The following is a 15075-nucleotide window of genomic DNA, read 5'->3' as shown; positions in this document are numbered from 1 at the left end:
TTTCTTAAATTGTATGTTATCACTTTTTTTTAATATATATTTATCCCTATTTTGTACATGCACAGTTGTTTGAAGTGGCGCGGCACTATTTTGATATTAAACCAACAAATACATGTCTGAATAAAAAAATAAATAAATATATATATATATATATATATATATATTAGGGCTGCGCATCTTCACTTACCTCACAATTTGATGCGATTACGATTATTAGGGTCGCGATTCGATTCCGCGATGCATCACGATGCATCACGATTACTATGGGGACCCTTTTCTAAAAGGGGGATCTATGGTGGCCCTGCTCTAAAGGGGGATCTATGGGGACCCTTCTCTAAAGGGGAAGTCTTCTAGGACACATGACAGATCCCAGAAGACTCTGGAACCAGTCACAGAACACAGCACCACTCACACATGCGCAGTGGGCACCTGGCTGTGAAGCTGCAAGCTGTCACAGCTGGGTGCCCATAATGAAGATCCACGCGAAGGAGGATACAGGCAGAACATGACTTGGGTGAGCACATCACTGGATCGTGGGACTGGTGAGTGTGTTTATTAACAGTCAGCAGCCACAGTTTTTGTAGCTGCTGACTTTTAATTTTCACTTCAAAGACTGGAGCTCTGCTTTGACTTTTTTTTTCATTACATAGGGGACAAAAAGTCATAGCAGGGTGTGTGGATGCATTTGGGCAGGAGCCCAGCGCCCAGAACTACATGTCCCGGATGTCTGGCAATTGTAATTGTGCATCCATGCGCCTGATGCCAACAGTGAATAGGCTGACAAAAGCCCAGGCGCCAGCAGGCAATTTCTTGTCACCATGGCGAGCTGGAATTGTTTGCATCCTAACCCCTCCTCTTTGACAATTGGCACTTTTTATTTGGGGGGGGGGGTTGGGGAGCAGGTACCTGGTCTTGACAGGCATTCCCTCCTCATTGGCTGGGACAGCAGCACAGTACGAATGGCTCCTGCTGCTGTAAAATTCAGTAAAAAGTCAGCCAATCAGGAGAGAGAAGAGGTTGGGCCAGGTCATGGCTCTGTGTCTGAAGAGAGCTGCGACTCGTCTTGGGTGCCCCCATAGCAAGCTGCTTGCTGTGGGGACACTCAGCAGGAGGGAGGAGCCAGGAGCAGAGAAGAGGAGGATCCAGGCCACTCTGTGCAAAACAATCTGCACAGAGGAGGTAAGTATAACATGTTTGTTCTTGTTTTTAAAAGAGACTTTACAATTACTTGAAGCCTCGCACATATGATGAGAATATCGCACATATTAAAGTTTGTTTTTGCTTTTTTTGTATCTTTTTGCATGCTAGTCTTGTATGGAAAATGAAGAGGTTACTCAACTTACGCAAATTCTCGTACGACAGAAGAATACAACTTCGGAAGCGATGTCATTTATTGTAATGTATTCTTTCCTTTCTGAGCATGCATGGTTTTGCTCCAACGAAATCTGTGCTGATTATTCGTACAAGAAACATTTTCGTGTAATGAAATGTCATGATTGGCTCTCAAAAGCTGTGTACGAACGATCAGATTATCGTACGATTGCTTCTAAAGTGGTATTTTTCATCTGATTATCTCATTGTGTGTACTAGGCTTTAGTTAGGATGCCAGCGTCTGCACTCAAAGCCAACTAAAGAAGCGGATCAGGTGAAGACATTGCGGGATCCCTGGACAGGGAATTGTCCTTTTATATTAAAAGGCAGCAGCTACAATATTTCTAGCTGCTGACTTTTTTGTTGGGGGGGGGGGGGGGGAGACTGGAGCTCCTCTTCACTCACTGATGTATTCGTTCTTATTAGTGTGTGAAAGGGTTAGACCCCTGTCGTGTTTTTCCTGCTTTCTGGACATTTCCTGACTTGCTGACAACCTCTTACCTGTCAGGAAGTGAAGGAAACTCTCCACCCACAACAACAGAAATGGAAAACCTTTTCCCCAGTAGGGTGGAAGCCCTGTCTGTCTGCTCTTTTGTTTCTGTCTGTGCCTGGGTGTTATTTCTCAGCTGGACATCCACTATACTGTCCTGGCCGCCTCTACACACACCTGGTCAGCCTGTGGCGATATCCTGGGACTTGTAGTCCCTGTGTGTAACACCAGTGCAGTGTGACTAGGACACGCTGGAAGTATGACATCCCCCATCACACCACAAGCAGCTCAGCCCGCAGCCATGAGGAGCTCCCCCATCCTCATATATCACCACAACACTTCATTCCCCTTCACATACCGTTCTATACAGCGATCCAGTCACTTCCCGCCCGCACCGCAATTCAAACTTCCAATACGCGCCCGACAACGCCACGCCGGAAATACGTCACTCAGTGCCCGGAAGAAACAATCCGCCTACTGAATGTGCCTGTGTTCCATGGTTCCCATGGATACTTCCTAGTGATTACTGCGCATGTGCTTTCCGTCTGGCCGTGTTAGGGGAAAGACGGACGGGGAAAAGAGTAGGAATCAAACAATCCGTGAAATAGGAAGCTTTGCAGAGTGCAGGTCACACCGGGCGCCGACTCAATCCACTGCAAAACAAGCCAGATTCTCACACTTTCCTCATAAAGCTGCATTCTTTTTTTGTCATTTTTCTTTTGCTTGAAAATTATTTAGTACACCCGAACAGTGTATATATATATATATATATATATATATATATATATATATATATATATATATATATATACATACATACACACACACACAGTCAGGTCCATAAATATTGGGACTTCGACCCAATTCTAATCTTTTTGGCTCTATAAACCACCACAATGGATTTGAAATGAAACAAACAAGATGTGCTTTAACTGCAGACTTTCAGCTTTAATTTGAGGGCATTTACATCCAAATCAGGTGAACGGTGTAGGAATTACAACAGTTTGTATATGTGCCTCCTACTTTTTAACCACTTGCCGACTGCACACAGTATATTTACTGCGGCGGTCAGCCCCTCACAGGCAGAGCGACGTAGACCTGTGAGGCTCTGGGGAGCGAGCGAGCGAGCGCCGCCGGAGGTGCGCTCCCGCTCGGTCACAGACCCCCCCCCCGCGCGTGTGACCGGCAGACTCGATGTCCGCCGGTCACTCGGCGATCGTCGGGGAGAGAGGGAGAAAGGCAGGCGGCTAGTGTAAACAAGACGCCTGTCATTCTCCCCTGTGTAGAAACAATGATCATACGGTTCTACTATGTAGGACCGTTGAGCACTGTTCCTACACCTCAAACCACAGCCAATCACAGTTAGAATCACGCCCCTAGGGACACACACAGCCCCTCCCTCTCAAATAAAGTTAACCCCTTCACTGCCAGTGTAATTTTACAGTAAAAGTGCATATGTATAGCACTGATTACTGTAGAAATGTCACTGGTAACCCCAAAAGTGTCAAAAATGTCAGTCAAGGGTCCGATCTGTCCGCCGCAATGTCGCAGTACCGCAAAAAAAACAACAAAAATTACAAAAATCTTTCCCTTTGTTAGTAAACGCGATAACTTTTGCGCAAACCAATCAAAATACACTTTTTGCGATTTTTTTTACCAAACATATGTAGCATAAAACAAATTGGCCGAAAATGTTAAAAAATGTTGATTTTTACATTTTTTTTTTGGGGAATTTCATATAAAAAAAATGTGAAAAATATTGTTATTTTTGCAAAATTGACGCTCTTTTTTTGTTTATAGCGCATGATCAAAAAATCGCACTGGTGATCAAATACCACCAAAAGAAAGCGGTTTGTGGGAAAAAAAAGGACATCAAATTTGTTTAGGTACAGCGTAACACGACCGCGCAATTGTCCGTTAAAGTCACGCAGTGCCGAATCACAAAATAGGCCCTGGTCAGGAAGGAGGTAAAATCTTCCGGGGCTTAAGTGGTTAAGGGACCAGAAGTAATGGGACAGATTAACAATCATAAATCAAAGTTTCACTTTTTAATACTTGGTTGCAAATCCTTTGCAGTCAATTACAGCCTGAAGTCTGGAACGCATAGACATCACCAGATGCTGGGTTTCATCCCTGGTGATGCTCTGCCAGGCTTTTACTGCAACTGTCTTGCGTTCCTGCTTGTTCTTGGGGCATTTTCCCTTCAGTTTTGTCTTCAGCAAGTGAAATGCATGCTCAATCGGATTCAGGTCAGGTGATTGACTTGGCCATTGCATAACATTCCACTTCTTTCCCTTAAAAAAACTCTTTGGTTGCTTTCGCAGTATGCTTCGGGTCATTGTCCATCTGCACTGTGAAACGCCGTCCAATGAGTTCTGAAGCATTTGGCTGAATATGAGCAGATAATATTGCCCGAAACACTTCAGAATTCATCCTGCTGCTTTTGTCTGCAGTCACATCATCAATAAATACAAGAGAACCAGTTCCATTGGCAGCCATACATGCCCATGCCATGACACTATCACCACCATGCTTCACTGATAAGGGGGTATGCTTTGGATCATGAGCAGTTCCTTTCCTTCTCCATACTCTTCTCTTCCCATCACTCTGGTACAAGTTGATCTTGGTCTCATCTGTCCATAGGATGTTGTTCCAGAACTGTGAAGGCTTTTTTAGATGTTGTTTGGCAAACTCTAATTTGGCCTTCCTGTTTTTGAGGCTCACCAATGGTTTACATCTTGTGGTGAACCCTCTGTATTCACTCTGGTGAAGTCTTCTCTTTATTGTTGACTTTGACACACATACACCTACCTCCTGGAGAGTGTTCTTGATCTGGCCAACTGTTGTGAAGGGTGTTTTCTTCACCAGGGAAAGAATTCTTTGGTCATCCACCACAGTTGTTTTCCGTGGTCTTCCATGTCTTTTGGTGTTGCTGATCTCACCGGTGCGTTATTTCTTTTAAAGGATGTTCCAAACAGTTGATTTGGCCACACCTAATGTTTTTGCTATCTCTCTAAAGGGGTTTGGTTTGTATTTTCAGCCTAATGATGGCTTGCTTCACTGATAATGACAGCTCTTTGGATCTCATATTGAGAGTTGACAGCAACAGATTCCAAATACAAATAGCACACTTGAAATGAACTCTGGACCTTTTATCTGCTCCATGTAAATGGGATAATGAGAGAATAACACACACCTGGCCATGGAACAGCTGAGCAACCAATTGCCCCATTTCTTTTGGTCCCTTAAAAAGTAGGAGGCACATATACAAACTGTTGTAATTTCTACACCGTTCACCTGATTTGGATATAAATACCCTCACATTAAAGCTGAAAGTTTTCAGTTAAAGCACATCTTGTTTGTTTCATTTCAAATCCATTGTGGTGGTGTATAGAGCCCAAAAGATTAGAATTGTGTTGATGTCCCAATATTTATGGACCTGACTGTAAATCTGGGTAACTATGGCAGTTAATATTTTACAGACTTGTTTCATTGTAAAAAGTACAGATGATGGCACAGATGGAGCAGAAATATCTGGCACAAGCCAGAGCTGTAGAAGAAATGCAGAGACAGACTCAGCACCAACAAGAGAGATTACAAAGCACAGAGAAAAAAAAAATACACAGGGTCTCATTCGTAATAACCAGCATAAGCTGTTATTGAACTATTTCATATAGCAACTAGTCAACAGCCAAGTGATATATTTCGGATGTAGGTTAGACAAACAAAGGAAAATGTTTTCTCATATTTTGCAGGCAGAGATGAAAAATTTGCAGAGAACTCCAAGGCAAAGCAAGCACAACTTAAAGCGGTAGTATCCCGCTCTTTGACACTTTTAACTACAGGTAAGCCTATAATAAGGCTTACCTGTAGGTACAATTAATATCTCCTAAACCGGCACGGTTTAGGAGATATTTGCAGTGCATGCAGACGCTCACGCGAGCGGCGCATGCGCTCTGAAGGTCCGGGGGGACCTTCAGCTTTCCTTGCCGGGAGCTTGCCGGAAAATCACTCCCGCGCGCATGCACGGGAGTGACGTCATTGCGGCTCCGGCCAACCACAGCGCCAGAGCCGCCGAACCTGGAAGAGATGTCGAGGGATCATGGCAGCGCTCTCAGTGGTGTCCGTCCGGCGGTCCATGTCGGGGCTTCGTTCTAAGGTAAGTAATACATAATGAGCTAGTATGCGATGCATACTAGCTCATTATGCCTTTGTCTTGCAGGTTTTTTTTTTTTTTTCGGGTTTACAACCGCTTTAATTTCCCTTGGTATTTGGATTCATCTCCTTCTGTACTTCACCAGTCTTCATTTTGTAGCACTACCTCCGCTGGAGCCGCTGGTAATATTAGGTCCTCTGCTCGCTCCATGGCCCTAGGCGGAACCTGACTCCTGCTAACACATCTTTGGGGGGTGGGGGGAGTGGGTACCTGGTTTTTACAGGTACCTGCTCCACTTGTGGGTAAGAACCGCGATCTACAACATTTCTGGCCCCTCCTACTTCCCCCTGCTGCCTTCTGGGACACAAACAGGTCCCCAGAAGACAGCGGGAGCATTCAGAAAGCGAAGCACGACTCGCAAATGCGCAGTAGGAAACAGGCTGTGAAGCTGCAAGGCTTCCCTTCCTGTTTCCCTTACTAAAGATGCCAGTGCCTGCACCTGAAGCCGATTGATGAATCGGCTAGGGGTGCCGATATCACGGGCTCCCTGGACAGGTAAGGTAAGTGTCCATATATTAAATGTCAGCAGCTACAATATTTGATTTTTTTTTTTTCACTATCTGTGTCCCATTCTGAAGACTTCCCTTCACTTCCTGTCCCATAGCCAAACAGGAAGTGAGAGGAAATCCCTTCAAATGAAGGGCATTCCTTGGAGAGAACCAGGTCACCATAACTAGCATCCCCATTGGACGATTTCCTCTCTATTACTTTCCTGGGAACAATAGGGTTGCCACCTCATCCCTTTAAACCCAAGCACATAATTACACAGGTTCTGAGACTAATTTAATGCAGATAAGGCACCAAGTGAGATTAATTACCATCCTAATCAGTCACAGAACCAATGTAATTAATACGTGTTCGGGTTTAAAGGGATGAGGTGGCAACCCTAGGGGACAACCCAAAGTTGTGATTTTCGTTTACTTTCACTTCCAGTGATAATTGGTAAACAGGACAAATAGAGAGAGTAAATCCCCAAACAGGGGCACAGACAGCAATAAAAACTGACGGGTGTTCGAATCCCTTTCACCTCTGTCCAAAAGTAAAAAGAAAGTTTTCCTTTAGGTATAGTTTTAAGGGCAGCTTTGATGGCTGTCTCTGATGTTGTTAGCTGCTGCTTTGAGAATGACAGCAAGTGGGTATAGCTTCTAATGGGAAAACAATGTCAGAGGAGGATAATGGCCCTCCCTCGAGCCCGAGTTGTAAACAAGGGTTAACTGTTGGTTATCGATGTTGCATGGGTGGACCCCTCACCAGATCCCTTTGTGACAATTTACAGGCAACAGTGAGTTGACGTTAGGTGAGGGGCCCCTTAGGCAGCAATGCAGCGTAAGGATTTAGGATGAATGCGACTTGAACAGTGGTTATGGGTCATGGGTGCTTTACCACGGACTACCTCCATGGCTTAATGCTCAGCTGTCTGCCCCTTGGCTCTAATCCAGCCCCATATCATACTGTCCAGCCTGCCCTGGTTCAACATGACTGTATAGCTACCACACACCTTCCCAGTTGGCACATCTCTCTCCAATTGCCTGGGGCACCTTTGCAGGCTTTTGTGTTTATTTTGTTCCTCCCCTTTTCTGGTGCTTGTGGGACTTGTAGTTGTGACCCCAGCTTCACTGTGTTCCAGATCCTCCTTTGAGACTTCATCCTGGGCACCTATGTTAAAACTAGGATTAAACAAACTAGTAAACACTGCCATCTTGTGGGCAAACAGAGTTCTGCATCTCAGTGACAATGCTCAGTGTTACAATTGTGAGAAGCAGCAAAAAAGGGGCAGATCCACACATAATTTATGGAACTAAAGTCATTATTTGCATACCAAACCATTTTAAGTTTAGGGTGCTTCATAGACTAAAGACACATTCATGAAGACACCTTCAGGTGTCTGCCCTACGAGTCTGCCTGCAGTTTAAGGGCTGAAGCCATTACTGGCTCTGCTCTGTTTGATATATTGTTTGCGTACTCTTTTTCTTCAAACCAACCAGACAGAGCACAGACATGAGCAACATTTGAAATATTCAAATTTTGACTTTTGACAGTAAGGTCTACCTCTATAAAGACTCTTTATGAATCTTGCTACCCTGCTTAATGTACCCTAAAGATGGGTGAGGTTCATTGTTCTCAGAAAAGCTCTGCTTATAAATTGAGCTGGTGAAATGTTTGTTAGCAACCACAGCTTAGTAAGAGTGCATGTGGGGGTCTTTGCCTTGGCTCCTGTGATTGACAGCCTGGACCTGTCTTCTAAATTCCATATTAGGGGAATCATGGCAGAACAGAAGAAGATAGTGGAGCTTAACAGGAACCTACAGCTTACCCCCTATTTTTTTTTTCTTGTGCTTATGTACACACATGCTGTTCCAATACAAATACAGTATAATGACATTTTTCGGGGGTAAAATCTATATTGGGCTAGCCCCTAAACTATAAATATATTTTTTCTTTTCCACCCTCATCAGGTCTACAGGGGCTCCTTTTTGATTAGCTGTTGTATAGGTACTACTACCTTGAACAACATGTGAGTGTAATATTAAATATTGTTTTTTTTTTTTATTGATATATTAAAATTCCATTGTCTGTTTACACATATTTGTATGTATTATTTTTAGAAGTGATTATGTTCTACTGCTTTACACCCCTGATTAAAGAATCATTTTCTGAAACGCGTGTTTCTGTGTGTAGCAGTCAGGGCTCATCCATCGCGATGTTAACAGTCAATGTAGAACAGTGTGTACTACTATATGTATGATAGGCCTTTAAAATCTCATTAAGGAGTGTTTTCTCCTTTTGCTTTTCTTTTTCTATGCCCCTGCTTACCTGGTGGTGTTTTAGGCACAGTACAGATCCTCACCCAGCCATCAGATCCAGTGTTGTCCTGCTTACATCCTTCTGTCAACAGACACCGCTCGGTCCTGTGCCACCATCTTACTCATCAACAGACCCGCCAGCTCTTCTGGGTCCAGCTGGCAGGGCCTTGCGATGATGCGATATTAGGCCTGCCCCCTCCTACTTGCTGAATGCAAGACTAAAGGCGATACGTGATGTGATATGCATGTCCCTGGAGGCGCAGGGAGTTCTGTGCATGTAATTCAGTCATGTAAAAAACAAAACACTGCCCTAGTCGTGCAGAGGAGTGGTCAAGAGGGGGTGTTGTGGAAATTTTATTAGGACGATTGTTGACATTTTTCAGGATGTGTGTTATTTAGCTCGTCATTATGGCTCCCGTTGTTGGTTTGCTTGCAATACCCTCATTAGAGCGTGTACGGGCGAAAGGGCATTGAGGAAAAACTACTGGCAGTGAAAACCTTCCTTTAGATGTGTAGACGTGTTCGCTCTACATAGACATCTCCGCCAGCGAACACACAATGCGCGGGTCTGTTTGCCGGTAGAGATCTATGTGTATTGCAGTGCGGAGTTCAAGGATCAAGCAGCAAGGATATGACCACCAGTGGGGGCCCCTGTATAATGTGCAGATTTGTTCACTCGGCGGGGATATGTTTGCTCTGTGAAGTCAATATCGTTTTGATATCTATCTGCCTTTATGAAGGGATACATGCTCATGTCTTTCTACTGTGCCTGATCAATGTCAATATTTTGTGTGGGCACCATTATTTTCCAGCACTGCCTTAACTCTCTTGGGCATGGAGTTTACCAGAGCTTCATAGGTTGCCACTGGAGTCCTCTTCCACACCGCCATCACTACATCACGGAGCTGGTGGATGTTAGAGACCTTGCACTCCTCCATGTTCTGTTTGAGGATGCCCCACAGATGCTCAATAGGGTTTAGGTCTGGAGACATGCTTGGCCAGTCCATCACCTTTACCCTCAACTTCTTTAGCAAGGCAGTGGTTGTCTTGGGGGTGTATTTGGGGTCATTATCATGTTAGAATACTTCCCTGCGAGGCAGTCTGTGATGGGAGGGGATCATGCTCTGCTTCAGTATGTCACAGTACATGTTGGCATTCATGGTTCCCTCAATAAACGGTAGTTCTCTATTGCCGACAGCACTCATGCTGCCCCAGACCATGACACTCCCACCACCATGCTTGACTGTAGGCAAGACACACTTGTCTTTGTACTCCCCACCTGTATGCCGCCACACACACTTGACACCATCTGAACCAAATAAGTTTAACTTGATCCCATCAGACCGCAAGATATGGTTCCAATAATCCTTGTCCTTATTCTGCTTGTCTTATGCAAACTGACTGCGGGCTTTCTTGTTCACCATCTTTAGAAGAGGCTTCCTTCTGGAATGACAGCCATGCAGATCAATTTGATGCAGTGTACAGCGTATGGTCTGAGCACTGACAGGCTAATCCCCCCCCCCCCCCCAACCTTTCAACCTCTGCAGCAATGCTGGCAGCACTCATTTGTCTATTTTTCCCAAAGACAACCTCTAGCTAGGACGCGGCGCATGTGCACTCAACTTCTTTGGGTTGACCATGGTGAGGCATGTTCTGAGTAGAAACTGTCCTGTTAACCACTTAAGCCCCGGAAGATTTTACCCCCATTCCGACCAGGGGGTATTTTGCGATTCGGCACTGCGTGACTTTAACGGACAATTGCGCGGTCGTGCGACGCTGTACCTAAACGAATTTGGCGTCCTTTTTTTCCCACAAACAGAGCTTTCTTTTGGTGGTATTTGATCACCTGTGCGATTTTTTGATCACGCGCTATAAACAAAAAAAGAGCGTCAATTTTGCAAAAATAGCAATATTTTTCACATATTTTTTTATATGAAATTCCCCCCAAAAAAATGTAAAAATCAAAATTTTTTAACATTTTCGGCCAATTTGTTTTATGCTACCTATGTTTGGTAAAAAAAAAAAAAATCGCAAAAAGCGTATTTTGATTGGTTTGCGCAAAAGTTATCGCGTTTACTAACAAAGGGAAAGATTTTTGTCATTTTTGTTGTTTTTTTTTTTTAACGCGTAATGGCGGCGATCTGCGATTTTTTTTGCGGTACTGCGACATTGTGGCGGACAGATCGGACCCTTGACTGACATTTTTGACACTTTTGGGGTTACCAGTGACATTTCTACAGTAATCAGTGCTATATATATATGCACTGTTACTGTAAAAATACACTGGTAGTGAAGGGGTTAACTTTATTTGGGAGGGAGGGGCTGTGTGTGTCCCTAGGGGCGTGCTTTCTACTGTGATTGGCTGTGGCTTGAGCTGTAAGGACACTGATCAACGGATCTACATAGTAGATCCATGTGATCAGTGTCTTTACAGCGAGGAGAATGACAGGTGGCTTGTTTACACAAGCTGCCTGACATTCTCCCTCTCCCCCGCCGATCGCCGAGTGGCCGGCGGACATCGGGTCCGCTGGTCACACGCGCGGGGGTGGTCCGTGACCACGCGGGAGCGTGCCTCCGGCGGCGCGTGCTCGCTCCCTAGACCCTCACAAGCAAGCAACGTAGCCCTACGTTAGTTTGCCTGTGAGGGGCTGACCGCCGACGTAGATAGTCGTGCGGCGGTCGGCAAGTGGTTAAACCGCTGTATGGTCTTGGCCACCATGCTTAAGCTCAGTTGCAGGGTCTTGGCAATCTTCTTTTCGCCTAAGCCATCTTTATTTTAGATCCTCAGACAGTTCTTTGCCATGAGGGGCCACGTTGAACTTCCAATATGAGAGAGTGAGAGCGATAACACGAAATTTAACACACCTGCTCCCCATTCACACCTGAGACCTTGTAACACTAACAAATCACATGACACTGGGGAGGGAAAATGGCTAATTGAGCCCATGTTGGACATTGTCACTTTGTGGTGTATTCACTTTTTTTTTTTTTTTTTGTGTATTCACTTTTATTGCCAGCAGTTTTGACATTAATGGCTGTGTGTCAAGTTATTTTGAGGGGACAGCAAATTTACACTGTTATACAAGCTGTACACTCTCTATTTTACATTGTAGCAAAGTGTCATTTCTTCAGTGTTGTCACAAGAAAAGTTATAATAAAATATTTGCAAACATGTGAGGGGTGTACTCACTTTTGTGAGATACTGTATATGTTTAATAAATGACAGCAAATTTTTTACACTAGTGCAGCCCTCAAAATTTCCACTCGTCTGCTCCCATTTGGCAAGTGGAAATAGGGTTAGGGCCAGTGTGGAGCCCCATTGGGGGGGGGGGGGTTTAGTGGGTGCCAATTCTCCTCTCAGCGATTGGCTGGAAATTGTAGGGAGGGGAGGGGAGAGGAGAGCCATCTAGATCACATAGAAAGGGGAACTCATTCTCTGACACAACTTGGATTTGTAAGCGCCAGCCGCTGTCCAGCAAAGTCCAGCCTCCTGGACCAGCTCCCATGATAGACAGCCCACTGGTCCAATGCCAGGAAATTTAAGTAATGTGATGTCCATCAGGAGGCGGAACTTTGTTTGACAGCGGGTGGCATTTACAGATCCAGGCTGTGTCAAAGCGGGAGATTCCTGCTCTGTGTGATCTGGCCTCCTCTCCTCCCGATTTCTCCCTGTGATACCCATACAGTGACAGGCTGCATTAATGGCCACTGATAAAGTTGTTGTTTTTTTTTTTTTTTTTGTACGTTAATTCTGCATAAAATATTTAACTGTCATTTTATGAGATAATTTATGAGGGCATGTTTATGGGCGGTATTAGGGGTGGGGCAGGGGCTGGGTGCAGCAATTGGTGATGTCGTGGCATACCTATCTCGCATTTTCTGGATACCTTATTGGCCTTTACAGGATGCATTGACTGGCATTTAGAATGGTTATCTTAAACAAAATGTCTTTCGAGTTAATCTCATTTTACTTTGATTTCTTTACATGTGTCACTGAGCTTGCAAAGGCTAAGAATATATCAGATGAACGAAACAGTGGAAATTCCCTATCTCTCAGAATATCAACTCTGTCTGGACAGCTGACCACAAAGCCAATAATATCTTCTAAAAGCCCCTTTGGAACTTTTATTGTGTGTCACCAAGAAATTTCCCTTTAAGACAGGAAATAAGGTATACAGCTAACCTGTGTCCGCATGTCCCATCAGTTGCAGTCACAGAGAACTCGGAAGTTAGAGGTAATTCCAAGTCACAGAGAACTCGGAAGTTAGAGGTAATTCCAAGTCACAGAGAACTCGGAAGTTAGAGGTAATTCCAAGTCACAGAGAACTCGGAAGTTAGAGGTAAGTCCAGGTCACAGAGAACTTGGAAGTTAGAGGTAGTTATTCTATTTTTTGGATAACAGTGAAATGGGAAACTGGGTTTCCGTAGATACCGACCAGGGGTCGATGGGAAAGGTCATTAGGACCATGGCCTTAGAGTGTATGGGTAACAGGGTTACCAGATAAATGGGGCAGACCAGGGAGTTTGCATTCGAAGATTAAATGCTCTGGGAGCATAGTTTTTGGGCTACACAGCCAATTAAAGTTTTCTGTAGTTGGACAGCTAATAATCCTAGCTGTAGGATAAGATAAGATAGGATATGACAGATTTTTGTAAAGTGTATGAAACAGATTTGGCAAGAACAAACCTAAAATCAGTTGCAGAAATATGGAAGCAGGAGAGTATGAAGTTGAATGAGTATTGATATTATGATAAATGAGTTGAAACAAGTATAAACAATAATGTGTTGAATTGTTTCATGAGAAAACACATGTATTCATAAGAAAAAAGTAAGGATGCTCATTGCCCTTTAATTCATAAGCCTGTCGTGGCTACTTTTAAGACAGGAAAAAAAAAAACAGGCTCTGTGTCTTTGATATAAAAAGGGGAAGTCATTTACAAAAAAAAAAAAAAAAGTAATGTTTGTGTTGAGTTAAAATTTCAGTGTTCAGTTTCAGATGAAGTGCCCATTAATCCAGTATGTAGCATATGTCTCTTGCCAGCTTGACCCAGTGATAAAAGGATCCTCAAGCTGTGTGCGGGCCACAGCCTGCAAAAGAGCTTCTGGATAAAACAGGTGCAATGTTTTTAAGCCAGTTTACTTCCAGTACAGGAGCAGGCATTAGAGGGGGAGGGGAAAAAAATGTTTGTTAAATATCCCCCATGACTGTTTTTGAGCTGATGATGGCAGAATCTGAATTGTTGAGCCCTGCCAAAAAGGCTCCTCTCTGGAGCCCTGATGAGACCCTTTATGTAGATGTATCATGTTTGTAAACAGAGGAGGGTAAGCCTGTAACTGGGTATGCAGTAGTAACAGCAATAAATAAACAAAAGGAATGCAGAGGCATTAAATCTAAAGTTCTAAGCACAAGCAGCTGATGGTTTTGGCAAAGGCCTGTGAATTTTAAAGAGTTAACATTCACATTGACATGATTTTGGTCATATTTTTGAAAGCTTGTAGCTTTTTGACCTCAGCTGATAAGCCAAGAAAAAGCATGCAGATATAATAGAGACTGTTCTTAGTCTTCCAGTGTTTCACCAAGGTGGCCATTTATTAAAAAACCAAGGCACATGCAAGAGAGGACACAGAAGAAGCTGCAGGAAACGCAAGGGCCGACAGAGCAGCGAAGAAGGCTGCACTGGAACAGGTCCCTATCCGGGTACTGACACTCGTAGGAAAGCAACCAACTCCTGTAAGTATGGCAATCTTGATATCATTGCAGAAAAAGCCCCCTCACAGGAGCGTGAGAAGTGGCGGAAGAAAGGTGCAACACAGGATGTAACTGGTTGCTGGAGGATGGAGGAGCATTTCTGTCTGATCTCAGGCCCTATACCCGAGGGTGGCAGCCGCAGCTCACGGATCGTGTCATATCTCAAAGACTCTAATGACCACCTTGGTTACCAAGGCCAAGGAGACAACCTATTTCAACTCTATACGGAAATAAGAAGGGATTGATGATGCTGAGTGTGCTGTAATGAGAAATCTGTCACCTCAAACCCCCATGTATGAAGTAATCTCCGCCTCAGAATCTTACCAAGACTCGGACACCCCCCACTGAGGTTTGCCCTCTGGGCCAGTGTTCCAAGCGTAAGGGGCTGCTCCCTTGGATGAATCTGATAAGCGGAATAGGTAGTTAGTTAGCCTGATCAATAAA

At 44.2% G+C, this 15075-nt stretch overlaps 1 protein-coding gene across 1 annotated transcript in view; it reads right to left on the bottom strand.

The window, feature by feature from the left end:
* Positions 1-2306, bottom strand: part of NCAPG2 (non-SMC condensin II complex subunit G2) — a 174343-nt gene extending 172037 nt beyond the window's left edge. The window contains exon 1 of the mRNA XM_082258393.1: positions 2220-2306. The gene's annotated coding sequence lies outside the window, so the exon portion shown is untranslated. The remainder of the gene's footprint in view (positions 1-2219) is intronic.
* Between the last annotated feature and the right edge of the window lie 12769 nt (positions 2307-15075).

This window comes from Pelophylax lessonae, assembly GCF_965119305.1.
Source record: "Pelophylax lessonae genome assembly, chromosome: 5".
In the NCBI taxonomy this organism is placed as follows: domain Eukaryota; kingdom Metazoa; phylum Chordata; class Amphibia; order Anura; family Ranidae; genus Pelophylax; species Pelophylax lessonae.
This window is presented reverse-complemented; position numbering and strand designations above follow the sequence as displayed.